We start from the raw sequence: 27,061 nt of genomic DNA, 5'->3' as shown, positions 1-27,061 counted from the left end.
GGGCGGAGCTTTTTGCAGGACTGCGGTGGCACTTCTGGTTTCCCGACCACCACTCACTGTGCTGTGTGTTGTGTGTGGAGTGAAGTCGACTGTGCGTTCGGGACTGAGAGCGGTGGAGTAAAAAAGGCCTGAGTGGTGTCTGTGTTTCCTGTAACGGTAAGTGCCAGTGCTTCAGGCTCAGACTTCTGCTCTGCACTCATACTCTCACAGTCGGGCCGCCCCTCCATTCCGCACACACTTCCCTGCGCTTCTCAGCCATTCTCCACTCTCACTGGGGCCAAGCCAGGGTGGATGATCGCACGGCTGGACAGGAGCATGAGGGTGGGTGACATTTTGGGGACTTCTGCCAGTGCAATGTATGTCCAATCAGGAGGTGTCACTGACTCACTGCTACTACTAGTCATCATCACTACTACTATCACCATCATCACTACTACTGCTACCACCATCACTACTACTATCATCATCACTACTACTACTGCTACTACCACCATCATCACTATTACTAACACCATAATCACTACTACTACTACCACTATCATCGCTACTACTACTACTTTTACTACCAGCTAGCTGTATAAAGTACAGAAGATGTATACTTGCATACCCTGATCTGTGAGGCTAAGCTATATACTCTGATCTGTAATGCTAAGCTATATACCCTGATCTGTAATGCTGAGCTATATACCCTGATCTGTAATGCTGAGCTATATACCCTGATCTGTAATGCTGAGCTATATACCCTGATCTGTATTGTTGAGCTATATACGCTGATCTGTAATACTGAGCTGTATACCCTGATCTGTGAGGCTGAGCTGTATACCCTGATCTGTGAGGCTGAGCTATATACCCTGATCTGTAATGCTGAGCTGTATACCTTGATCTGTGAGGCTGAGCTATATACCCTGATCTGTAATGCTGAGCTGTATACCTTGATCTGTGAGGCTGAGCTAAATACCCTGATCTGTGAGGCTGAGCTATATACCCTGATCTGTGAGGCTGGGCTGTATACTCTGTCCTGTGATGCTGGGGCAGTATACTCCTGTTCAGTGACTATGGGGCTGTATACTCTGTCCTGTGATGCTGAGCTGTATACTACTTCATGTAAGCAGTTTTTTTAACTAAATAAATGTACTTTTCATTTGGCAATATTGCACTATGACTGTTCTTTGTTTCCTTTGAGCGCCATTTATACAAGAAGTGCCATTCCTTGGAGCGAGCTGTTTCCTCTATATGTGGAATTACCCAAGATGTTTTGATGCCAAGTTTTGGACGTAGTTCTTCGTCTTTGCCCGTAACCTGGATGCCTTTACATATCCATCAGCAGGATTCCTTATCTGACTATCTGATGAGCCTTGTTTGACCCTTGGGTCATTGTTGGAGGTGAGCGGCCAATTCATAAATTTAACAGTCGATATTTGGATTGATGTTTTATCTGTTTTTTCTTCTATCAAGTCCCTATGAGATTTTTGCCTTTATATGAACTAACTCCTACCATTGGGCTTTAGTTGGACTTTATTTACATTTATTTATTTGTATGTTTGGATACTCATCATATTCATTCTTTGAGTATACTATTTATGGCACATTATTGAATAAGCGTACCATTCACCATGTTTTTCTTTCTCGGCTGAGCGATGACAGGAAGTGGAGGGGATGTGGCTACATGTTTCAGGGCAGACAGGAGGGCCCCTTTATCAAACCATAGGAAACAATGGCCGCTTCAGGAAGCTGCTGATGCTTGTGTCCCAGCCTAAAGCCTGACAGCTGCACTTCCATCAAAAACTCTGCTTCAACTAGCCACTTGCCTGCTGATCTCTGCAACCTCACATTGATCCTATGAAGGTCTATATGGGTTTATGACAAGCCTTGCTCTACTTCTATCTAGTGAGTGTATTTTTATTGTCTTTTATGCTTTTTTAATAAATCGCTACACCTAGATGAAGGTGCCCTCTTGTGTTTTTTTTTCCCCAATACTTTATTTTTAAAGATTACACCAAGAGAATACAGAAACACCATAATACAAATGTACAGCAAAATAACGTGATCATACACAACGTAACAATTAGCAGACCAGAACTGGGCTGCAGTCAAAAAGAACATAGGAAAGGGCAACCCAAAGAGCCAGATAATATCGGGTCCCTGAATCCTAGCAAAAAAAGGCCCTTGTCCCTATCAACAGCACCCCTGCTCCAGAGCACCCCCACCCATGTTGAAGGCATAGAGCTTAGTATGGTAAGGAGAGGGAGATGGTGCTCACTTGTCCTCTACCCTTTCCTGACTTGCTTGGATACATGCTTGACTAAGGTTCTGGTATGGATTTATTTTTCATTTTGGTGTAAGGATTTCCATAAAAATCTATACCAGGCCTGATGTCTGCTGCCTCATTCCTCTGCTATCAGCATGAATCACTGCTGACAAGTTTTCCTGACACTAAAAACTTGTGACAGGGGTGGGAGCTTCAGCTGATTGACAGCCTCAGCTCTGTTCCTGTGTGCTGTGTGCGGGGGGGGGGGGGGGGGGGTGATCTCTTCCCTCCAATCAGGCCTTAGAGCTTTTCTCATCTCCATCATTTCAGCTCTCTACCCCTTTTCTCTGAACCCTCAGACAAACTTAAAACATCAGCACTTTGAATGAATGTAGAGAAAAGAAGTCAGCAGATAAACAGGTACAACTGTAGGAATTATTTGTTTAATCTATGTGTATCACCTGAGGTCAGTCACTTCACTAGGCATATGTAACTTGGTGCCCGTGCTATAGCCAAAAGATGGCTACAGTGCAGGCTTATATAATGCCTCTCATTCTCGCGCTGCAGGCGCCCCCCCAGAGGCCCTTTACCACGTGATCAGTTATCAGCCAATGACAGCTGATCATGGAAGTAAACAGAAGCCGGCTATCTTCTTTTTTTTGTTCTTCATGCTGTCAGAAAGCTATTAACCAGCTTCTGTTAGAGGGACATCGATCCTCCTAGGGCCCATCAGTGCTGCTAATCAGTGCCCACCAGTGCCACCTAGCAGGGCCAATCAGTGCTGCCGTTATAACATTTTATAACAACATTTTCTTGTTTATTTAGAAAAAAATAAAAAACCCAGTGGTGATTAATTACCACCAAAAGAAAGCTTTATTTATGTGGAAAAAAAAATGTCATATGGGAACAGCGTAGCATGACCGCGCAATTGTCATTCAAAGTGTGACAGCGCTGAAAGCTGAAAATTGGCCTGGGCAGGATGGGGGTGTAAGTGTTCAGTAAGCAAGTGGTTAATATAAAACTCCCAATTGGACACACTTGGCAAAAAAAAACCCTCTCTGCTCTACAAGTCATTAGGTGTTTTATGTTTTCGGAACATTTTTTAATTATTCACAGAAATGTACATATTACTTCAGGAACTTAAATACAAATGTCCAAAGTGATATTTTGCTGTTATTTCTCACCATAAATATCCCAAACCTGTGCCTGTTTATAAAATGTTGTGCCTATGAATTACCCCATTTTTTTTTTTTTTGCTGCATTTTACGGTGAAGATAATTTTGCCAAATCAATGGTTTTCCTTTTTTTCTGTCACATTTTGTTGCCAATAATGTAAACAAGCCTAAACCTTGTATTATCCATTATTTTCCAATCATTTAGCTCACTTTCTAGATAATAGAGAGAAGTCATAGCTGCAATCACAACAATGACCTGCAGGTGGCAGAGCTTGCTCATATTTCTCTTTTCATTTCAATGTGAATCCTTAGCTTTATCTCATATGTAAAAGTTTAACCCTGAATACTGAAGCACTGTTCAAAATATTATCAAATATATTAGGAATACTTACAGTAGTATATAATAATTAATATAATATAATGTTCAACTTTTTAAGGGCCAGTTCACACCACACGCAGTCCAGTGTGTTTTTTTTTATTTATTTTTTGTATCAAAAACGCATGGAAAGTAGGTAATATGGTTTTCAATGGCATAGTTCACATCAGTGCTTGCAGTTTCAGAGCGTTCCAGTTCCAGATTATTTTTTTTAACATGCTGCATTTTACCTGCACTGGGCTGTACTTGAAAATGCATCAAAAATGCACTGTAACTCACCGGAACGCACCTAAACGCACAAAGAAATGCACTGGAACACACATGTTCTTATTTCAAGTTAAGAAAAAAGAGACTGGAATGCATCAAAAACAAGTCAAAACCATGCATGCAGAAAAGCATCTGTAACGCATTCGGGCTGCGTTTCTATAGTGTGAACTGGCCCTTTGCATGTAAGAAAAAGCATTTTAAATAACTTTAATATATTATATCATATCTTGTTTTTATATTTTTATTTAAAATTATTTTCACGGTATGTCACTCTCAATAGGTTTTGTTTTCAGGGGCCAGTGACCAGAAACAAATTTGTATGAAGGAATGTGCATACGACTCCCTTTATATGGGATACAGATTTGTCAGTATAATAATTTCAACAAATTGATAAATTCACAAATGATGAAAATGAATGCAATGCAAACACAGTTTGTAGGGAATAATAATAAAAAAACATTACATAGACACCCACCTAAAGATAATACAATATTATACAGCTTTACTGATTACTCATAAGAAATAGCCATTAGTAATCAATAAAGCTGTATAATGTTTTATTATCTTTAGGTGGGTGACTATATAGGCCTTTTTTAATTATTCCCTACAAACAACACCAAAATGTACCAGTGGAAAACAGACTAATACATACAATAAACAGAGGCATTGATAAGTCAAGGCTTTACAAACAGCAACCAAATGGAGGCGCACTTGTCTTGTTGTAGAATGTCTCTGATACGCAAGGCACAAAAAAATTAAGCCAATGATGGACCTATCGAAGGAAACGGCAAGTGATCTCTCTATTGTCTTAAGCTGGCTGCACACTGTCCAATCTGATTGTATAATCTCTGTACAATCTAGGTAAAATTGCCCAAACTGTGTAATATGAGAAAAAAAACGAAACAATTAATAATAAAAAAAAAAATCTATTAAACATTAACTTTTGTTGAGAAAACATGCATTCCCCTCTGGGTGATCTATGTACATTGCAAGGATTTTAACAAACTTTGTTGCAGATTCCTACCTTTTATTAATCTGAATAAATATCTGTGTGTTTGTCTGTGTCTATTTGGAAAGTTAATTTAATGGGAGTGGTTTCATATCTATCAATCAGCTGCTGCACCTGTAGGACTCTAATGAGGAAAATTGCAGGGTCTGCATCCCTTTAGGTGTGATTTCCTATTGGGAGTATCTCACCAAAAATTAAATTTTTGTTGCAGGGATTGCCTGATATCTAAATGAGATCTTAAGCTACGTGCCCACGGACATTAAAAAAAAACGTCTGTAAAGCTAGTACAGATGCCAGGAAAAAAGCAGTGTTTTTTCCGCGTTTTTGCATTGAATTCAATGCATATTTCGCCGCGCTAGCTTTCAGCCATGTTTTTCTTTCTCTAATCAATGGTTTCCTATATGAGTCCATTGATTTGAATAGAGGTCGCACCAGAATTCGGATCAAGATAATCCGACTTGCGGGACGACTCGCGTGCTGAGAATCTTGAAGGGGAACCCCACGAAAATTAAAATAAAAATTTGCATGAGGTTCCCACCAGGATGATACCAGATCCTTCGGTCTGGTATGGATCTTAACCACTTCCCTACCGGCCCATAGTAAAATGACGTCCACAAAGAACTTCTGCCGTTCAGAGTGGACGTCATATGACGTCCTGGGCTTCCCGGGTGGATATCTGAATGATGCCTGCAGCTAAAGGCATCATTCAGATATCCTTCTAAACTGCCGGCGATTCTGCACAACGTAAGAACGATCATAGCGGCGGTTCCGCCGCTAGATCGTTCTTACAGGCGGCGGGAGGGGACATCCCCCCCCTCCCGCCGCCATCCGGTGCTTCTCCGGGCTCTCCCGTGCCATCGGGGGCCCGGAGAACGAATCGTCCGGCGCTCGCAGGAAGCATAGAGATGACTGGTGACCAGATGGTCACCAGTCATCTCTATGACCGTCGGAGGACCCGGGCGCGATGTGATGACGTCACGCCCGGGTCCCCGTAAGTAAACAAAGCCGCGATTGCGGCTGCTAAGCAACCACAAGCATGAGATCGGTGAATTTTTTTTCACCGATTTCATGCTTTCCAGCCTGGAGGAGAGATGTGGGGTCTTATTGACCCCGCATCTCTCCATAAAGAGTACCTGTCACACACATTCCTATTACAAGGGATGTTTACATTCCTTGTAATAGGAATAAAAGTGATAAAAAAAAAAAAAAAATTAAAAAAAAAAGTGTAAAAAAAGAAATAAATGTATAAAAAAAAAAAAGAAATAAAAATTTATTTTTTTAACGCCCCTGTCCCCGGTAGCTTGCGCGCAGAAGCGAACGCACACGCAAGTCCCGCCGACATATGTAAACGCCGTTTAAACCACATATGTGAGGTATCGCCGCGTGCGTTAGAGTGCCAGCAACAATTCTAGCACTGGATCTCCTCTGTAAATCTAAACTGGTAACCTGTAAAAAATTTCAAATCGTTGCCTATGGAGATTTTTAAGCACCGAAGTTTGGCGCCATTCCATGAGTGTGCGCAATTTTAAAGCGTGACATGTTAGGTATCTATTTACTCGGTGTAACATCATATTTCATATTTTACAAAAAAATTGGGCTAACTTTACTGTTTTAAAAATTTTTTAATTCATGAAACAATTTTTTTCCCAAAAAAAGGCGTTTGAAAAATTATTGCGCAAATACCGTGCAAGATAAAAGGTTTCAATGACCGTCGTTTTATTCCCTAGGGTGTCTGCTAAAAAAACATATATAATGTTTGGGGGTTCTGCGTAATTTTCTAGCAAAAAAATTATGATTTGTACATGTAGGAGAGAAGTGCCAGAATAGGCCTGGTATGGAAGGGTGTATAACTGCCCGGTATGGAAGAGGTTAAGGGAAACCCCCACACCAAAAAAAGGCATGACGGTTCTGCCAGGATCCATACCAGGCCCTTACCTGAGCACGCAGAGCGGGATGTCAGGAAAAGAGGGGCGAGCGAGTGCCCCCTCCTAGACCATACCAAGCCACATGCCCTCAACATGCGGGAGGTTGGTGCTTTGGGGCAGGGGGCCACTGCGCCTCCCCACCCCAAAGCACCGTGTCCCCATGTTGATGAGGACAAAGGACTCTTACCGACAACCCTGGCCCTTGGCTGTCGGGGTCTGCGGGCGGGGGGCTTATCAGAATCTATTAGCCCCTTTATTTAGGGGACCACCAGATCCCGGCCCCCACCCTATGTGAATGAGTATGGGGGACATCGTACCCCTACCCATTCACCTGGGGGGGAAAGTGTAAAAAAAAAAACACACTAGACAAGTTTTTAAAGTAATTTATTAGGCAGCTCAGGGGTTCTTCTTCCAACTTCGGGGGTCTCTTCTGACGTTGGGGGTCTCTTCTGACTTCTCCGCTCTCTCCGGCCTCTTCTCCCGCTCTCCGCTGCCCTCTGCCGGGATCCTCCGCTATCTTCTGCCAGCTCTTTTACTAGCGAGGCCCGGTCTTCTCCGTCGTTTTCTTCCCTCTTCTCTTCTTTCGATGTTGACACAACTCTCTCCCGCTGTAATCCTGTGTGTGCGGTGCGCAACGACTTATATAGGCATGGGGCGGAGTCATAGGGTGATGTCACCCAGTGACCCCGTCCCTTATGACGTCACAGTCCCGGGCAAGTTGGGACTGTGACGTCATAAGGGGTGGGGTCACTGGATGACATCACCTGGTGACTCCGCCTCATGCCTATATAAGTCGTTGTAACCAATTGTGGATTGCGCTGACTATTATTCCCAATCTTTGGTCGTGCAAAATACGTATATAAATAGGTGGGTAATTATACCCTGCTACTTGTAAAGAACATCTTTACAGCTAGTGCTTAATTAATATAGTGTGCCAAACAAATCAAGTATAAATATATCATAAAATATTTTGAATCACAATGTGCAGTATTCCCAAAAGATATTCATTAATAAATCAACCCAGTGTGGGTGCCAAGACACCTGTACAATGTTCTTAATTTTTCCAAACTGGAACAACAAAGTGCAAATGCAAAATGATGGACATATAAACGTATAAACCAGCAACAATAAATGCTATCCTCCAGCTTATTTCAGTGTATCCATAAAGTGCAATGTGCAAAAAAGTAAATGACAAATAATAAATATAAAGTAGCCAGTATACATGAACAGTGGCGGCTGGTGCTCAAAATTTTTTGGGGGGCGCAAATGAAAAAAATAAAAATGAATTGCAGCCTCACTGTGCAGTATGTCTGCAGTCTCTGGTAATCTCGTGCAGTATGTCCACAGTATCTGGTAATCTAATGCAGTATGTCCGCAGTATCTGGCAATCTAATGCAGCATGTCCGCAGTATCTGGTAATCTCCTGCAGTATGTCTGCAGTCTCTGGTAATCTTGTGCAGTATGTCTGCAGTCTCTGATAATCTCGTGCAGTATGTCCGCAGTCTCTGGTAATCTGCCCATTTAGAGTCCTTCATTACTAACAGTGTAATTTTTTAGTTTGTTTGCGCTATATACCATGATTTTTGATGCTGGGGCTATATACTCTGTGCTGTGATGCTGAGCTGTATACTCCTGACACTATGAGTGGAAGCAAGTGGAAGACAGGGGATGGAGTGGGTTGATTATATAAGGGGTGTGGCTTATGAGAAATCGGAGGGACCAAACATGGAGGGGCGGGGTCTTGCGTCCCCCCATCCTAAAACTTCACCAGCCGCCACTGCTCCAATGCATTTTAACAAAGTGGTGATTAGTTGGAATCTGCTTATTTTCACAAAAAGTTCACTCATTCCTAAACAGCACAAATGTTATGCCTGTAAATAAAAAACTAAAAACAGTGTGCACTGTACTATGATAGAAACCGGAAGTGAGAAATTCAGACAAAGAAAATAAAATTTTAGTGAACAAACAATGCACTAGATTAACTGCTTAAAGGATCACTAAAGGATTTTTTTTAGCTAAATAGCTTCCTTTACCTTACTGCAGTACTGGTTTCATGTCCTCGTTGTTCGTTTTTGCTTTGAAGTAGCTGTAATTCTGCTGTGATATCCACACTTCCTGCTTGTCTGGCTCCTTATGAAAAAACTCATGGGAGCTTCTCACTGTGGTCTAAGCTGTGTGTCTAAAACTCCTCAGAACCAATCAGATTCATTTTAAAAACAAAACACTGGATTTGTTTGTTTTTGATCTGTGGGTCTCTTTACTTCACATAAACATGAAACCAGTTTAAAACCGAAAGTGAAACTAGAGACACATTATATGATAGAATTTAATCTATTTTTAATCATTTTTAAAAGGAATCAGTTAACTTTTATGTCTCTATACCCTGTAAACAGTCATTTCAGCAAAACATTTATTTTCCTTTAGTGACCCTTTAAGGACCACTCACTCCATATATACATTGGCAGAATGGCACGGACAGGCATAATTACGTACCTGTACGTGGCCCTTTAAATTCCTGCCGTGTGGTCACGAGCGCGCTTCCCCATGAGTCGGACTGTGGGTCCTGCGGACTCGATCGCCGCGGGAATCCCCGTGACCGTCTCACGGAGGTATAGAGCATAGAGTGTTAACAAGCATCTCCTTGCTCTGCCTAGTGAGAATGACACTAATCTCGGCTCCGTGTACTCGGAGCGTAGATCAGTGTCATGTGAGCCCACCCCCCTACAGTTAGAAACACAATGCAGGGAACACTTAACCCATACAGCGCCACCTAGTGGTTAACCCCTTCACTGCCAGTGTCATTTTCACAGTAACCAGTGTATTTTTATAGCACTGATCGCTGTGAAAATGACGATGGTCCCAAAAATGTGTCAAAAGTGTCTGATGTGTCCGCCATAATGTCACAGTCACGAAAAACATTACTGATCAGCCCAATTACTAGTAAAACATTTTTTTTATAAAAATGCCATAAAAGTATACCCTATTTTGTAAACGCTATAACTTTTGCGCAAACCAATCAATAAACGCTTATTACCAAAAATATCTAGAAGAATACGTATCGGCCTAAACTGAGGGAAAAAATAATTATATATTTTTTGGGGATATTTATTATAGCGAAAAGTAAAAAATATTGCATTTTTTTCCAAAATTGTCGCGCTATTTTTTGTTTATAGCACAAAAAATAAAAACCGCAGAGGTGATCAAATACCCCCAAAATAAAGCTCTATTTCTGGGAAAAAAAGGACGCCAATTTTGTTTGGGAGCCACGCCGCACGACCGCGCAATTATCAGTTAAAGCGACACAGTGCGGAATCGCAAAAAGTGGCCCGGTCATTGACCACCCAAATGCCCCGGGGCTGAAGTGGTTAAAGGAACCTATTTAGAAAATAAATAACGAACCTTTACAACCCCCTTAAGATCATTGTAAAAATAAAAATAAAATGTCTGCTGAAGATCCCTAAACTAGGTCACATGTTCCGCGCTGGACCTCCGTTGAGAATACATGGAGAACCTACGATAAGCTACAAAACCATATTTCTTGCTATGTTGTGTGAGTGAAACCCATCTTTGGGAACATCTAACTTACAGGTCTTTGACAATTGACATACGTGGACTGCTTTGGAACAGCGGCTGAAGAGATTATAGGTGTGACTATGCATGTGTGTCTTCTTCTGTCTATGTTTGCCCCATGCTGCCCCTATACTTTTTTTGCCAGTATTTCAGTCTGACTAGTAAAATAGGGCCTATAAATGATGAAATGTATAAGCAAGCATACATAAATCAAAAACAGTAATTTTAGTACAGCACTGTTACCATACAAACAAAAAACTAGGAACACTGATGTCTGAGGTCACTTTCACACCAGCAGTATAAATATTACTTTTGCACACATATAAACAAAACTGGTAAGTTGTATTTTTATGTTTTGTGTAAATGTCTATCTGCACTCGCAGTTAAAAACATTAAAATGCTCAGAAAAAAGGTAATTCTAAGGCCCCATACTCACGACCAAACATGTTTGCTGAAACTGGCCCGCGGACCAGTTTCAGCATACATGTTTGGTCGTGTGTAGTTACGAGCGTACAGAATTTCACCGTACATTTGCCCGCCGGGCCGTTTTTCAGCAGACATTTATTTCCAAACTTGTTTTAAAACCGTCCGCTCAAATCCTGTCCGAACGTACATGTTTGGTGGTGAGTACACAAAACCAACGTACAAAAACCCCGCGCATGCTCAGACTAAATGAGGCCACGGGAGCGCTCGTTCAGGTAAAACTCACGTTTCTTTGGGATATGGCACATTCGTCAATAGAAAGATTAATTCTAGCAATAGAACACTGAAGCAAAACACACAATAACCAATGCTTGATGCCGTCGTTTTCTTCATTCTTCTCTTGCTATAACTAATCAGTTATTTAGCTCATGTTATTTCAACTGAGTTGTTCCATACTCAAAAGTGACATTTGTTAGCTGTGATGTAGTAAGATTTTTGCAAACTTTTATTGGCCCGACGTATCATATTTTTAGTGGTCCTCCACATTTCAATTTTTTTGCTTTTAATGTTTAATGGTTATCTTTCCCACTTTCTTTAGGTGTTTATAGTTATGTCACCATTTAGAATATTTTAATAGGAAATAGTTTTGATTTAGCTTTTGTTTGTATATTTAACATGATTTTGTTGAAGGTTGTTTAAATTGTCTACCATGTTGGCACACCAAATGACCCCCCCCCCCCCCCACATGAGTTAGTGAATATTTTAGATTAATCATTTTATTTATTTGTAATGTTTGATGCCTAAAATAATACCCACAGTATTACAAACAATAGGCACGTTTTTCAAATCAACAAAAAGGCTTTTATTTGAGCAAATTATAAAAAGGATCAAAAACAGAATGGCAGCACTTGAACAGCTAGCAACATACATGCAAACTTGCATTTCAAACATGGTGAAGGATAAACTAGCCAACCTCAGGAAGCACACAAAATAAAATCTGAAGCAGCAGCACATAACCAAAGCAACCCAAGCTGTGGTAGTCCAAACAAGATGCCATTTGTGGGGGATCAAATGGAAGGCAGGGCATCAACGTCTCCTCTTCCTTGCAACCTTCCTTCCAGGCTGCCTTCCAGCGGGTCTTCCCTGGGCCCTTGCAGGTGGGGATGATGTGGCAGCAGGAGAATGGTGTTCAGCAAGCCGGGCCGGGTCACATAGCCCAGTGTCTGGGGTCAGCAGCTCCCTCTGCATCCACCAAAGGGCCTGGTTGATCACGCCCTTTGCCAGTTGCCTCTGCTCCTCCGTGCCTTGATTCAGGTCATGTGCCACGGAGGCACTGTAGGCCTCAGTGGGGTTGAGGGGGGCCCTCATGATGGCACTCGCCTCCTGAATCATTTTCAGGCTGGCTTCCTCCACTGCCCCCAATTTCTTCTTACGGCCTGGTGGCCTAATATAAAGTGGAGGAGCCTGGCTGGTGGTGGTTGTCCTGGGGAGCTGCTGAACGCCACTGGGCCCGGCCTCCTCCTGGCTGCCACTGACCCCTTCGGCCTGGCTGTCAGTGAGGAGAGGATCTGCCACCTCCTGGCTGGTCTCTTCTTCCTGTGTAAAAAAAAGGGACATGTTGTAATATATTTAGGAATATACTCACTCACATTTTCATGCTTGAATCTTATTTTTTGCCTTGAATTTAAACTTGAAAACAGACTCACCCTCTGACCCCTGCAGTTGTCATCCCTGACACCTATTTGTTTGCCCACGATTTTAGATTTTTACTTCCCAGCTTGTATTTTATTAACCAATATCAAGTCAAGAATCAAACAATAATTAATATTATTACATAAATAGTTATGAAACTACTATACCTCATCATCGTAGAGGCGCAGATCTGCCTCTCTGTCAGCCAGGCCCTCTTCATCCGACTCTGCAGGGCTGTGGTGATCTGGGGAAGTCCCGCTGGGAGGTAGCGTGGAGGAAAGGTTGGGATTCAGACTCGACATTGATGGCCTGCCTTCCAGTTGATCCCGCAAAAATGACATCTGGTTGTAATACCACAGCTTGGGTTCCTTTGGTGGTCTTGCTGCTGCTCCAGATCTTAGCTGCTTTTGGTGAGCTTTGTACGCTCTCCTATATGTGCCCCTGAGGTTGGCAAGTTTATCCTTCACCATGTTGGCACTGCATTCTGGCACCCATGTCCTCATGTATGCTGCTAGCTGTTCAAGTGCTGCCGCTCGTACGTCCTTATTGTGGTAATGGTCCTGCTTTGAATCCCACAGGATGGGCATTTCCCGAAATTTATCCAGCAAATGCTGGATAATGTCTTGGCTCTGCAGGAGATCCATTGTGAATTTATTTTTTTATTTTTTTTATTCTAGATAGAAAAAATGAAAAGAAACCAAAAACACAATTAAAAAAAGCCTCAGCATTTACATTGATAGAATATGTTGTTAAAAAAGTAGTACCTATATAGAAATACAAACACAGTGTCTCTTGTTTTGAAAATGCTGGCCAGCTCTGCCCCATTGGTTGGTTTTAGCTAACATTTTTTTTTAACATGCCGCCCCTTTGGTTACATTGCAGGAAATAATATAAATCTACAACCATACACAATTCTTACAAATGACAGCATTCATCAAGGCACTATTGCATGTGTAGATATCCTGCCCCTCAGCATTGATTACATGAAAGAAACTTCCTAATGACCTCTGTCCAACCAACACAGAACAATACTTGGCCTGATCTGAATACACCCTACATAATTACTAATGAGTCACAGCATTTTTGATCTCTCTATTTTGTGATGTCTACAAAAGCATTTGGGTATGAAAATCACATTCTGGTATCCAAGAGACATAATAGCTTAATAAAACTGTGCAACCAACAGACCAAACCCCCATCCCATTGCTCTACATTTTAGAGCCCGCTGCTGATCCCATGTTTAAATTTCTTACCTGCCTCTCTCACAATCCTCGTTTCTTCCGCTCGCTGAATTAACACGTAACCTACGTAATCACGTCAAGCGCCTTTTATCCACTCCGCGTATGTATGAAACGCCGCCCTCGTCACCTTTGCCATGCCCCTAATCAATTGAAAAAGTAAATATGGCGTTAACTGTGTAGGTTCTGGAATCGCGCGAATATTCTCCGCGTAACCTACGTCAATACGTTGTTGGCATTCGCGACACTCCGCATATGCAATAATCCCCGCCCTCATCTCCGCCCCTGACGGGACATTTCCTCGTTTCCACGCCCCTAATCTCTGTGGGAAGGAAAGATGGCGATGTCACACGAGCGGGCACGGAGCTCTCATGGCGCAAGTGAAGGGACAGAGGCTGGACCGTCCCGATCCAGGCCTAAAAGATATAAAGCCACTAATATGGCGTTCGAAGAAATGGTGGAGTTGGTTTACATCATGAGGAGGAAGGATTATGATGGTGAATGTGGGCCCTACAAAACACCGAACCGTAGGAAGTCACACATAATGGACAAGGTGGCAAGGAGAATGAGGAGAATGTTTGGTGTCACCAGGTCAAAGGAGCAACTACGGAAGCGTTGGTCCGATTTAAAATTGAGGGAGCCACATCACATGAAGAAGATCCTCAAAATTCTGCGTAAAAGTAAGTCCATATTATTTAAGGGGGGGGGGAATGTCTGCAATAATGTGTTGACATGTATTTTTTCACATCTGCCTCCTTGGCCTGCTTTTACTTTTGAACACGTGTAGATACTGTATTGTGTTTATGTCAAATAACAACCTTAAACAAATTTTGTGAAATAGTAAACACGCGTAATATGACATTGTTTAGCAAAAATGTGACGTTACTCCAGGAACAACACACCTGGACATGGCTGACTGGCCCCAAACTTGGTTTTCCAACATTGTTGAATAGCAAAATCACAGAAATTAAATTGAGTGAATGTGACAGGCAAACAAGATTCATTCTCCAAAATGCAAATAAAGCTGATGTTTTAACATCTTGAAATGCAAAGCACCTGTGTCTCAAAAATCAAAGTATATTTATTTGGAGGGTCGACGAGAATTAATGTTTTGGGGGGACATCCATTTGTGTCACTTCTTTGCAAAAAAGGGGCAGGATCAGAGCTTGGCCTAGAACTACGCCAAAAATGGAGGATTGCTGAAAGAATAAACAACCAAAAATCATCATAAATGTATCGTCTATGCAATGTGTGCGATTTATGATATCCAATATCAGTGTGCTGATGAGTATACCTTTTGTTTTTTATTATTTCTTATAGGGGAAAGAAGACGCCAGCAATTGGAGGAGGCAGAGAGGGCCAGACACCCGGAAAATCAAACACCTCCACATGTTGAGCAGGAGGAGGCTGGGGAAGGAAGAGAGGAGGATGTGGAAGGAGAAGAGGATGTGGAAGGAGAAGAGGATGTGGAAGGAGAAGAGGATGTGGAAGGAGAAGAGGATGTAGAAGGAGAAGAGGATGTGGAAGGAGAAGAGGAAGGAAGAAAGGAGGAAGGAAGAGAGGAGGAAGAAGTTATTTTGGACTTAGAATTTATATCAGATGAAGGGCAAGTGGCGGAAGAACAATTTGGCAAATTGCAAGAAGGTGGATTGATGGATGAAGGAGGAGTCGAAGATGATGGGGAGGTGGTGGAAGAAGGAGGAGTGATAGAAGATGATGGGGAGGTGGTGGAAGAAGGAGGAGTGATAGAAGATGAAGAAATTGGGGATGTGGAAATTATCAGGCCATCAGGTCAGTGTCACCCCTATATTAATAGGGCCAAACATATGCAGATAGGCTGGAAATTATTTACATATTTTGAATGCCAATTTGTTTCTTTTTAGGGGATCAAGATGGAGTAGCACATTTTTCACGTGCAAGTGCTTCTATCATTATACAGCAACTAATGGAGTGCAGCACGGAAATGGACATTATGCAGGAAAGGATGCTAGTCATGGAGCAGAATGTGCGAAATGTCATTTCAGAGTGTAGCACGGAAATGGAGAACATGCGACAAAGGATGCTAGTCATCAACCAAAATTACAAAAATATCATGGACATGATGGGCCGTGTCAAAGACTGAACCACAGAAGCCCATCCCCCGCCCATCCCCCGCCCACAAAACCCTTTTTAATTTTTGTACTTTATAATACGCCAAAATTTCTAAATGCACACACAGTGTGCCAATATGTGCTAGCTGCCATCACAGACTATCTATTGTCTGTGCTTTGTGGGTACAAACCCCTCCTCGATCCTCAAGTAGTTGAGAGGAAGGGTTTGCTCCCACAAAACACAGACATTGATCACCCATGATGTCAGATAGCACATGTGGCCATTTGTCTGTTTAACCAATGACATTTGGCGAGTTTTCACTGAATGTGTGCATTTAGAAATTTTGGCGTGTTCCAGTGTGAAAGCACACCATCCATATGACTGACTGCTGTTCATTTTTTAAATTTTTGTTTGGTGTTGTTCTTTTTTGGTTTGTAAATGTTTCCATTTTCAGATCACAAAACGAACAATAAATCTCACCTAAAGAAAGAAGTTAACTAATTTTTGTAAAAAAAAAAAAATGTTTTGTGTTGTGTTAAAATCTTGTAAAAAAAATTAGACACAAACAAATGACAAGCCCAAAAATTCTTGCGTATAGTTTCAGTGAAATTATTCTTACATTGTGTTTCGATCATTATTATTGATAATCACTGTCAATAAAGACAAAAAAATAAATAATTAAAAGCCAATATTTTGTCTCAAGAATTTGCAGGAAATGTTTTCTGCCTAAAAATACACATTTCTTGTTAAAAAATGACTAAAATAAAAAAAAAAAATGAGACATCAAAAGCAGAAAAAAGAGTGGCTTCTTATTTCTAGACTGAATACCCAGTTAGTAGATGAGTGAATAATGTGCAAATGTGGTTAGTTAATACATCTGAGTAAGTAAATCTGGCACTAGAAGTGCACTATTTTTGGAGATAACCTGGAAGACAGAAAAATAGAGAAAAAGCAGTAATGACAAACAACTGTATAAAGTCCAATGGTCTAATTATTTATTAGTTGTGAGAATATTCCTTTCTTTGGGGGCCGAATTAGAAAGAAATATGATCTGGCATAGCAATGGCCCCCCGACCCATGAAGTACTCAACATATTTGTCGCGTACCTCACGAGCAGATTGGGGGGCCAAGCCAGCGCGACCAGTGTCCAGGCCAGGAATGTTCTCTGAGGGTAGTCCTGCCTCAGAGCCCATGGAGGCTAGGTACGTCTGGGAGTGCCTGCGTAGAAAATTGTGCAAAATGCAGCAGGCAAATATAACGGTGTTCAATTTATATTCCGCCAAATGTATCGATGTCAGGAACAGGCGGAACCGGTTGCTGAGGATCCCAAAGGCATTCTCGACTACCCTCCGAGCCCTGGACAACCGAAAATTGAACACACTCCTCTCTGAGGTGAGGGTCCTCTGGGGAAAAGGCCGCATTAGGTGAGGTCCAAGGCCAAAAGCCTCGTCCGCTAGGAACACAAACGGAAGTCCTTCCACATTATCTTCATCTGGTGGCAATGCCAGACCACCAGTTTGGAGACGATCATAGAAATCAGTCCGTGCGAACACTCCCCCATCTGACATCCGGCCGTTCTTCCCCACGTCCACATATAGAAACTCATACTGTGCCGACACCACCGCCATCAACACGATACTATGATAACCCTTGTAATTATAATAGTAGGACCCCGAGTGGGGTGGGGGCACAATGCGGACGTGTTTCCCATCTATTGCTCCACCGCAGTTAGGAAAATCCCACCGCTCGGCAAATTGGGAAGCCACAGACTGCCATTCCTGTGGTGTGGAGGGTAGCTGTGGGGACAAACAAAAAAAGAGATTTAGTACTTTGGCACATAAACATTGCAAACATAATCATACAAGCATCCTTGTGCAACTTTACATTTTTTAAATAGCATTTGCAAATTATGAAGGGAGAATTTCGGGGCACAAATATATAGGGCCAATTAATTAATAAGAGACTCCACAGCCCTCTGATGGGGACAAAAACACTTTGAAGGGGGGGTGGGGGGTGTTTAAACTGTTTTTAGAAAACCAAAAAAATAAAAAAATAGTGGCATGGTGGGGGTTGGCCCGAAGATAGCATGCTGGACAGGTTAATATTGGGTAAGATCAAAATATGCAGGTAGGCCAAAATAAAAAGAACATGTAAAAGCTGATATCAACATGCATAGTGAGAAAAGGGAACGTTAGTTAAACACACAGCATATCTGGGAAATAAAATAAAAAGTTAGTTTGCCACATTATTAAAGACACATTGTGAGGTTAAAATGAGGAAACTTACCTTCATATACTCCTCGTGCATAACTTTAATGATGGCAGCACACGTGTCCGGTATGATGACCCCAAGCGCCTGCGGAGAGATGCCTGTTGAGAACTTGAGGTCCTGCAGGCTCCTCCCAGTCGCCAGGTACCGCAACGTGGCAATAAGCCTCTGCTCGGCCGTGATGGCTTGGCGCATCACAGTGTCCTGCCTCGTGATATAGGGGGACAGAAGATCCAGCAGACTGTTGAATACGGGGTCCGTCATGCGGAGAAAATTCCTATAGTCATTAGGATTATTCTCCTGGATTTCCCTAAGCAGAGGCATATGTGAGAACTGGTCACGCTGGCGCAACCAATTCTTGGTCCAGAAACGCCTCCGCCCCCTGTTTCTGGCCAAAGTACTGGAATAATGAACATATCCAGCAGCCATCCCATAAACAGCACCAACTCGCGAAAATTGACGCTGCTGCTCCATCATGGCTTCAAACCGGCCGGCTGGTCAGTCAAGAACACACTCCAACAGAAAGCACAATCAAATCCAGTGGTACCTGCAAAGAACGCACGACACACAGATACGAACGCACAGTACGAATCTGCTAAGCAGAACGAACTGCACGCCTGTACCCGAATGCCAACTACGTACCCACAAGCACACGCACTGAACGAGAAAATACTACCTGCTAAAGCCTGGAGACCGAGAAGCGCGAATCAGCTCTAACCAAACCTTCACTAACACGAGCAAAGCCGTAACTAGCAAAAGCGGAACAGAGGGCGTCGCCATTGACTTTGGCCTTTCCCTTTATAGTGACGTCAAACGTGGATTACGTGCACGCGTTCAGGTCCGCAGGGAAATATCGTCCGCTGGTGTGTACAAGCCAGCGGGCCAAATGAAAAAACAGCCTTGTACGCCGGAAACAGCCCGTCGGACATTTCGAACGGACATGTTTGCTCGTGAGTACTCGGCCTTAGAAGAACATCAGATTATACTGGAGTGTAGTCTTCTTGCTGTTTACAGTCAATTGACCCCCTAGGAAGGTCTGTATTGCATTTTGGAACTGAACATTTAACTCATAGCAACTCATCTGAAAACAAGACAAAGGGATCTGCATCTCTAGGATGACTAGACGGTTTCTTTGTATATCTTATTTTCTCCTTCCACCTTGACTGCAATGCATTTTGTGGTGGATTTTTGCTGGAATCTCTCGAATTTCACACGGGACGGATCCATGATGATCCGCTCCGTGAACCTCCGCTTGCTCAGCGGGGATCGCTCCGCTGACCCACGCTGAGCCGGCGGATGAAAGGGCGGTCCCCGCACACTGTGCAGAGACCGCCCTGTCAGTTCTCCGCTCTCCCCTATGGGGGGATCGGATGAACACAGACCACGGAAAACAGGGTTTTCCTCTTTCTGCAGAATCGGAGGATTGCGGACCCGGATGAGAGCGGGTGTCAGCGGATATTCATCCGCTGACGCCCGCAATCTCATTGGGATCAATGTATGTGCCTTTTTAATCCGTAAACGGATGGATGAAAAAGCCGACATACGTCGGCAGGTGTGAAAGAGCCCTTGCTCTTGAATTTACTCATTCCACTCACCTGCAAATCTGTGATAAGAGCTGAAAACAGGCAACATTATGGGGCCTTCAACATTGCAACAGACCATAAATGATATATACTGGGGCAATAGGTTGTGCTACATGCTATGACAGAAAAAAAAAACAATTACTTTTTTGGCCAACTAGTTAGACAACTTTAAATTGAAATTTCCACTGTAGGCATCTCTAGGATAACTGGACAGTTTATTAACATTTTTATTGTAGTTTGGGATGAAAAGCCATGGATAAAAATTGACAAATTACCCTTGGAGTACCCGTTTACCCCATGTTACCTGTATATGGGCAGAGCACTCATGCTAGGATCTGTGGCTGCTGAACAGGAGCATAATGTCAGGTCTAACATGCCCATTAATCCAGACAGACTTTCTGGAGGTTAAAAAAGACTCTAATGCAATAGCAGATTAACTTTAAAGTACCGCATATACTCGAGTATAAGCCGACCCGAATATAAGCCGAGGCACCTAATTTTACCACAAAAAAATTGGAAAACTTATTAACTGGAGTATAAGCCTAAGGTGTCCATCTGCATGCCTCACTTTGCCTCACTGTGCCTCACTTTGCCTCACTGTGTCCATGTGCATGCCTCACTGTGCCCATGCCTCACTGTGCCCATGCCTCACTGTGTCCATGCCTCACTGTGTCCATGCCTCACTGTGCCTATGCCTCACTGTGCCTATGCCTCACTGTGTCCATACCTCACTGTGCCTTTGCCTCACCGTGCCTTTGCCTCACTGTGCCTATGCCTCACTGTGCCTATGCCTCACTGTGCCAATGCCTCACTTTGCCCATGCCTCACTATGCCCATGCCTCACTGTAACCATGACCAGACTGACGTTTAACATGGGAGTCTATGAAAGGGGAGCCCGGTTTTAAAAAATCGGTGCTCCCTGGCCATAGGTCCCCCGGACAACAAACTTTGCACACTTGTAGAGGAAGAGTGGGGCTACATGTGTTCCAGTTACCGGCCAGCCGGTACCGGGTCCCCAAAGTCCAGGAGATCAGACGCAAAAAGGTGACTCGAGTATAAGCCGAGGGGGGCATTTTCAGTACAAAAAAAATTTCTGAAAAACTTGGCTTATACTCGAGTATATACGGTAGATGTAAACCATAACTGAATGCCATTTAGATTGCACTGTGAACAACATATACATTTTCATTTTTTTGTTGTAAATACTAATTTTAACCTTTTTGTGGATCTCAGTGCTACTATCTCCTACAGTCTATTTTAGTCATTTTCTGTCTAAATGCAGCCCTTCCAGTGTTGGCTGTACATCAAATACCCTTAGGATACCAGTTTACCCCATTTTACCTGTATATGGTCAAAGCTTCCTTATAATAACAATGGTTGACCATGCCAGCAAAATGTGTGCTGGTGAAACCTCCATGCATAAAAATACATACATACACCTGTTATTGTTCAATTGTACTAAATATTTAGTCTTCCAGTGAGGTCTAAATTTAAAGTGTATATAAGCAGTGTTTCAGTAGCTTTTTGCTTATTTTATCAAAGTAAACAGGCAAGTTTTGGAACTGTCAAGCATTGATGACTTGACTGTAGGATTTGGTAACATGTAAAGCTGAACTCAAGGCTAACAGCTAAATACACTGATGGAATAGGTTAAAGAAAGCCATTTTAACTTCCAAGCGATTTTGTTTTTATGTCCATCTCGCTGTAAGATTTTCAAAGCTATGCCGACGGTAAGCAATTTTTAGCAGCAATGGCTGGTGTTGGCGCTTCAATTATCATGACACCATGGTTGATATGGTGTCAGGGTGATTGAAGCGCATTGTTTCTATTGTTACATATTAATATATAATGAAGTGGTTCAACTCACCATAATGCAGAATCAGTGGGAGCCTTGGGCGTGTCACTTCCCACATCTCCTGCCACCAGATGCAGCATGACTTGCCACCATAGCCTGTCACCAGATGCAGCGTGTCACTTGCCACTGTCCCCTGTCACCAGATGCAGCTTGTTACTTGCCACCGTCAGCTGCCACTAGATGTGGATGGTCACTTGCTATGTCACCTGTCACCAGATGCAGCTTGTTACTTGCCACCATCAGCTGACACTAGATGAGGATTGTCACTTGCTATGTCACCTGGCACCAGATGTGGATTGTCACTTGCCACCTGATGTGGATTGTCACTTGCCACGTCACCTGCCACCATTTGCAGATTGCCACGTCACCTGCCACCATTTGCAGATTGTCACTTGCCACGTCACCTGCCACCTGATGCAGATTTTCACTTGCCACGTCACCTACCACCATTTGCAGATTGTCACTTGCCACATCATCTTCCACCATTTGCAGATTGTCACTTGCTATGTCACCTGCCACCATTTGCAGATTGTCACTTGCCATGTTACCTGCCACCTGATGCGAATTGTCACTTGCCATGTCACCTACCACCAGATGTTGATTTTCATTTGCCCACTGATGTGGATTGTCACTGGCCATGCCACTCAGTGCAACCACACGTGCACTGATCCAGTTAGTGAGAGCAGAAGAGTGGTGATGTGGGGTTGGCAGTGAGAGATGATGTCATCTCGCTGTTCCCTGCCGCACCTCCGAAAATAAAGAGGCCTGCATTGTGAGGGTGGAAGAGCGCTGATGTGTGGCGGGCAGTGAGAGATGATGTCATCTCTCTGCACCCCACCACACCTCGCTCCCACATTGAAAAGACCCAGCTGTGAGGGCGGAAGAGCGGTCCCTGCCACGGCCCCAGTTACATGAACCACAATCAAATCTAATTTGACAGGAATGATTGGCTAAACCATGATAAGAGGCATGGAGGAGCTCCGCTAATAGGAAAGGTTAGAGGAACTGAATTTATTCTCTCTTGAGAAGAGGAGATTATGGGGGGGGGGGGGATATGATCAACATGTATAAATAGATAAAGGGGCCATTTGGTAACTCAGTGCTGAGTTACTCACTTTAAGGTCATCACAGAGGACTGAAGGAAAATACATTTAATCTCCAAATATTGACAGATTTCTTCACAGTAAGAGCTGTGAAATTGTGGAATAGACTCCCTCAAGAGCTGGTTCTGGAGACTGGATACTAACATTTATAAGTAAAATTGGGGGATCATGATGGAATTTTTTCCCCTGCTGTAGCAAATTGGATCAAGCGTTGCTGGGGTTTTTGCCTTCTTCTGAATCAACTGTGGGTAAAGGATTGTGTATATGATTGTAAAATGTTCTCTTTCTTTTTTTCCCCCTTTTATTGGTGGACTTGTGTCTTTTTTCAACCAGACCAACTATGTAACTATGAAACTATGACATTTGCTTTTCAAAATAACAAAAGCAGTAATATAGGGGTTGGATAAAAAGTGTTGTGCAGCATAATACTTCTGGTAGAAAAAAAAGTATATTAGGCTACACAAGGGGCAGAGGTTTTGGTCACAAAACTGTGACTTTCCCCCAAATGAGGCACAGTTGTGAGCTATGCTTACACTGCTTTCAATTTTTTATTTTATAAATACCAATGTAATAATAATAATTACAGAGTCATAATACTTGATATTTTGGAGTGCACACCTTATCTGCTGCCTGGTGCCAGGAAAAAACTTCCTTCGGCAATTCAGAGGAACCTCAAAATGTGTAGACACATTTCACATCCGCACCCAGGTAATACAAAACATGTTAGCGCTTGCTGCTTTAGACAGAAGCTATTATATTTATACTGCGGCTTGTGTAAAATAAAGTGAAAGATTTTTAAAAGAGAAGTATAGGAGAAAAAAAAATATACTCACCTGGGTGGATGTAGCATCGGACCTATACTGCATCTGTCCCCTGCTGCCTCTAAGATCGAGAACTGTGCGATCAAAGACTGCTGAGGCATGGTTTATTAAATCAGTATTCTATAAAAAGAACCTACTTACTGTACAATACTGCAATAGTAATTTGTCACTAGTATTCCTCTTCAAAAGTTTTAGTGCAGGTCAGATAACTATATAATAACATGCAAAGGGAACAGAAAGATTGTGTTGTGTTTTATACAGGTATAAAGTGTTAAGCCCCGTACACACGACCGGTTTTCCTGCCAGGAAAACTGCCAAGAGAGCTTTTGGCTGGGAAAACCTGTACCACTTAAGCCTCGTACACACGATCAGTCCATCCGATGAGAACGGTCTGAAGGACCGTTGTCATAGGTTAACCGATGAAGCTGACTGATGGTCCGTCGCGCCTACACACCATGGGTTAAATAACTGGACGTACAACACGCGGTCAAGTAAACCACGTACGACGGCACTATAAAGGGGAAGGTCATATCCAATGGCGCCACCCTTGGGGCTGCTCTTGCTGTTTCCGCGTTACCGCGTGTTAGTAAAAGCTTGGTTCGAGCCGATTCGCGCTTTTCAGTCTCCGTGCTTTGCAGATCGTTTTCTTGGGTTCAGTTTGTGCTTGTGGGTTTGTATCTGTTTTTCAGTGCTTGCAGTCAGGTCGTATCTGTTTTGCAGAGCGTTCCTGTCCGCTTGAGTTCTGTTTTTCAGTGCATTCTTTACAGGCCTTGCTGTACTTGGGTGCTTTCTTTTTTAAGTATTCTGCCATCATACAAGTGATACAGAAGGTCTATATTAAGGTAAGTTGTCTCCTTTCACATCACAATCTATACATGTCTTTAATGTATGCTAATGTCTTGTATTTCTTGCATCATTCCCTAATTACCATGATTGTAATATGCTGTGAATGTCCCCTTTGTCCCCATGCATGTTCTAAGCTTTCAATGTTCCTTTTTTGGCCTACATGCATATGTCCCTTTACTAACCTGTCCAGCATGCTATCCTAGGCCCAAACACACCTAGCCTAGTCTTTTTACATCTTTTTTTTTTGTCTGCTCCATTGTAGTTCAAACCCCCCCCCCCCCTTAAAATGTTTAATGGCCCATCAGAGTGGTGAGGAGCCTGATAATTGGGCCTATTTCAGTTCTGGCATGTAATTAGCACTCCACTAAATGTTATACTGATGTTGGACAAGGATGTCTTTTGCTTTGTGATTGCAATGTTTATGTGCCAAAGGACTAATTTTTATTTTTGTTTGACTCCACAGTTTCCTTCCACGCCACAGGAATGGCAGATTGTGGCTTCCCAATTGGCCCAGCGGTAGGACTTCTCTAACTGCGGAGGGGCAAGAGATGGGCAACACATCTGCATAGTGCCGCCACCCCGTTCAGGGTCATACAATTTCAACTACAAAGGTTTTCATAGTATTGTGTTGATGGTGTTGGCACAGTACAAGTTTTTGTATGTGGACATGGGGAAGAACGGCCGGATGTCTGACGGTGGAGTCTTTGCCCAGATGGAGTTTGCCCACCGTCTCCAGACTGGTGGCCTGGCCCTGCCACGGGATGAAGAGGGACTCCCTTTTGTGTTTTTTTTGCGGACGAAGCTATTAGGCTTGGATCACAAACTAGGGATGAACGAATATGCCAAGGGTTAGTTTGTAGAAGGTTCCGTGATCCTGCTTTAAATCCCCGCAAAACAAATGTAAAAACAAATGTAACATTTATTTTTTTCGAATATAAAGTACATACAATATTTCATTTGCAGTCAAATGGCCTTTACTGGTCCAATTTATACAAAAATACCTCATTTTCCAGTTTTGAGAAAACCCATCCCTAAACCTACCCCCACCCCCCCATCCTACCCCCCCTCTTCTCTCCAACCTACCATCCCATGTCCTATCGCCCTTTACCTATCGTAGTCCTACTTTATACCATCCTTTCTGCAAATCTCTGTGTCTGCTTATATTTTAGCCAGACTTCTGCCGCAGTTTCCCATTGTTTTAAATGGGAAGGAGCAGTGAAGGAGCGGTATACACGCCGCTCCTCTCACCGCTCCGAGATTATTTTCTCTCCCGCCAGCGCATCGCCTCAGTGTGAAAGCCTTTGGGCTTTCACATTGAGTATGCAGTGCAGGAGTTTTTTAGGCGGTATAGCAGCGCTATTTTTAGCGCTGTACCACCTGAAAAACTCCTCAGTGTGAAAGGGGTCTTAACTACTTGCCGACCAGCCGCCGTCATTTTACCGTGGCAGGTCGGCTCCCCTGCACGAGAGCCCGTAGCTATACGTCGGCTCTCGCGCAGCCCCCGACTCCCGTGCGCCGGGCACTCGCGATAGCTCGTTACAGAGCAGGGACTGGGAGCTGTGTGTGTAAACACACAGCTCCTGGTCCTGTCAGGGAGAGAAATGCTGATCTTCTGTTCATACAATGTATGTACAGAAGATTGGTCATTTCCCCAAGTGAGGCCACCCTCCCTACAGTTAGAACACACCCAGGGAACATACTTAACCCCTTCTCCAAACCCTAGTGTTAACCCCTTCACTGCCAGTGGCATTGTTATAGTAATCCAATGCATTTTAATAGCACTGATCGCTATAAAAATGCCAATGGTCCCAAAAATGTGTCAAAAGTGTCCGAAGTGTCCGCCATAATGTCGCAGTACTGAAAAAAAATCGCCTCCATTACGAGTAAAAAAAAATATTAATAAAAATGCCATAAAAATACCCCCTATTTTGTAAACGCTATAACTTTTGCGCAAACCAATCAATAAACGCTTATTGCGATTTTTTTTTTAACGAAAAATAGGTAGAAGAAAACGTATCGGCTTAAACTGAGGAAAAAAAAAATGTATATATATTTTTGGGGGATATTTATTATAGCAAAATGTAAAAAATATTCATTTTTTTTCAAAATTGTCGCTCTATTTTTGTTTATAGCGCAAAAACTAAAAACCGCAGAGGTGATCACATACCACCAAAAGAAAGCTCTATTTGTGCTTGGGAACCACGTCGCACGACCACGCAATTGTCAGTTAAAGCGACGCAGTGCCGAATCGCAAAAAGTGCTCTGGTCTTTGACCAGCAATATGGTCCGGGGGTTAAGTGGTTAAAGAGCAAAGTAATGCTTGTGGTTTCAGCAGAGAATACACAGAGTGTTAACATTCTCTTAGGGGAACTACAAAAAGGAATGCAAAGTGCACTAATCCTTAATCCGTACACACGATCACTTTATATGATGAAAAAAAACGACGTTTTAAATCATGAAATAAAACAACATTTTTGAAACTTCATTTTCAAAAACGATGTTGCCTACACACCATCGTTTTTTCAAAATGCTCTAGCAAAGCGCGGTTACGTTCAGCACTCTTTTCCATTG

At 42.8% G+C, this 27,061-nt stretch overlaps 1 protein-coding gene across 2 annotated transcripts in view; it reads right to left on the bottom strand.

Moving 5' to 3' along the window:
• The window catches only part of PDE6A (phosphodiesterase 6A), a 167,234-nt gene that overhangs the window by 72,912 nt on the left and 67,261 nt on the right, over positions 1-27,061 (bottom strand). The gene's annotated exons all lie outside the window — the stretch shown is intronic.

Source organism: Rana temporaria, chromosome 3, assembly GCF_905171775.1.
Source record: "Rana temporaria chromosome 3, aRanTem1.1, whole genome shotgun sequence".
Classification (NCBI taxonomy): domain Eukaryota; kingdom Metazoa; phylum Chordata; class Amphibia; order Anura; family Ranidae; genus Rana; species Rana temporaria.
The sequence above is the reverse complement of the archived record's forward strand: the minus strand, read 5'-3'. Positions and strand labels throughout refer to the sequence as shown.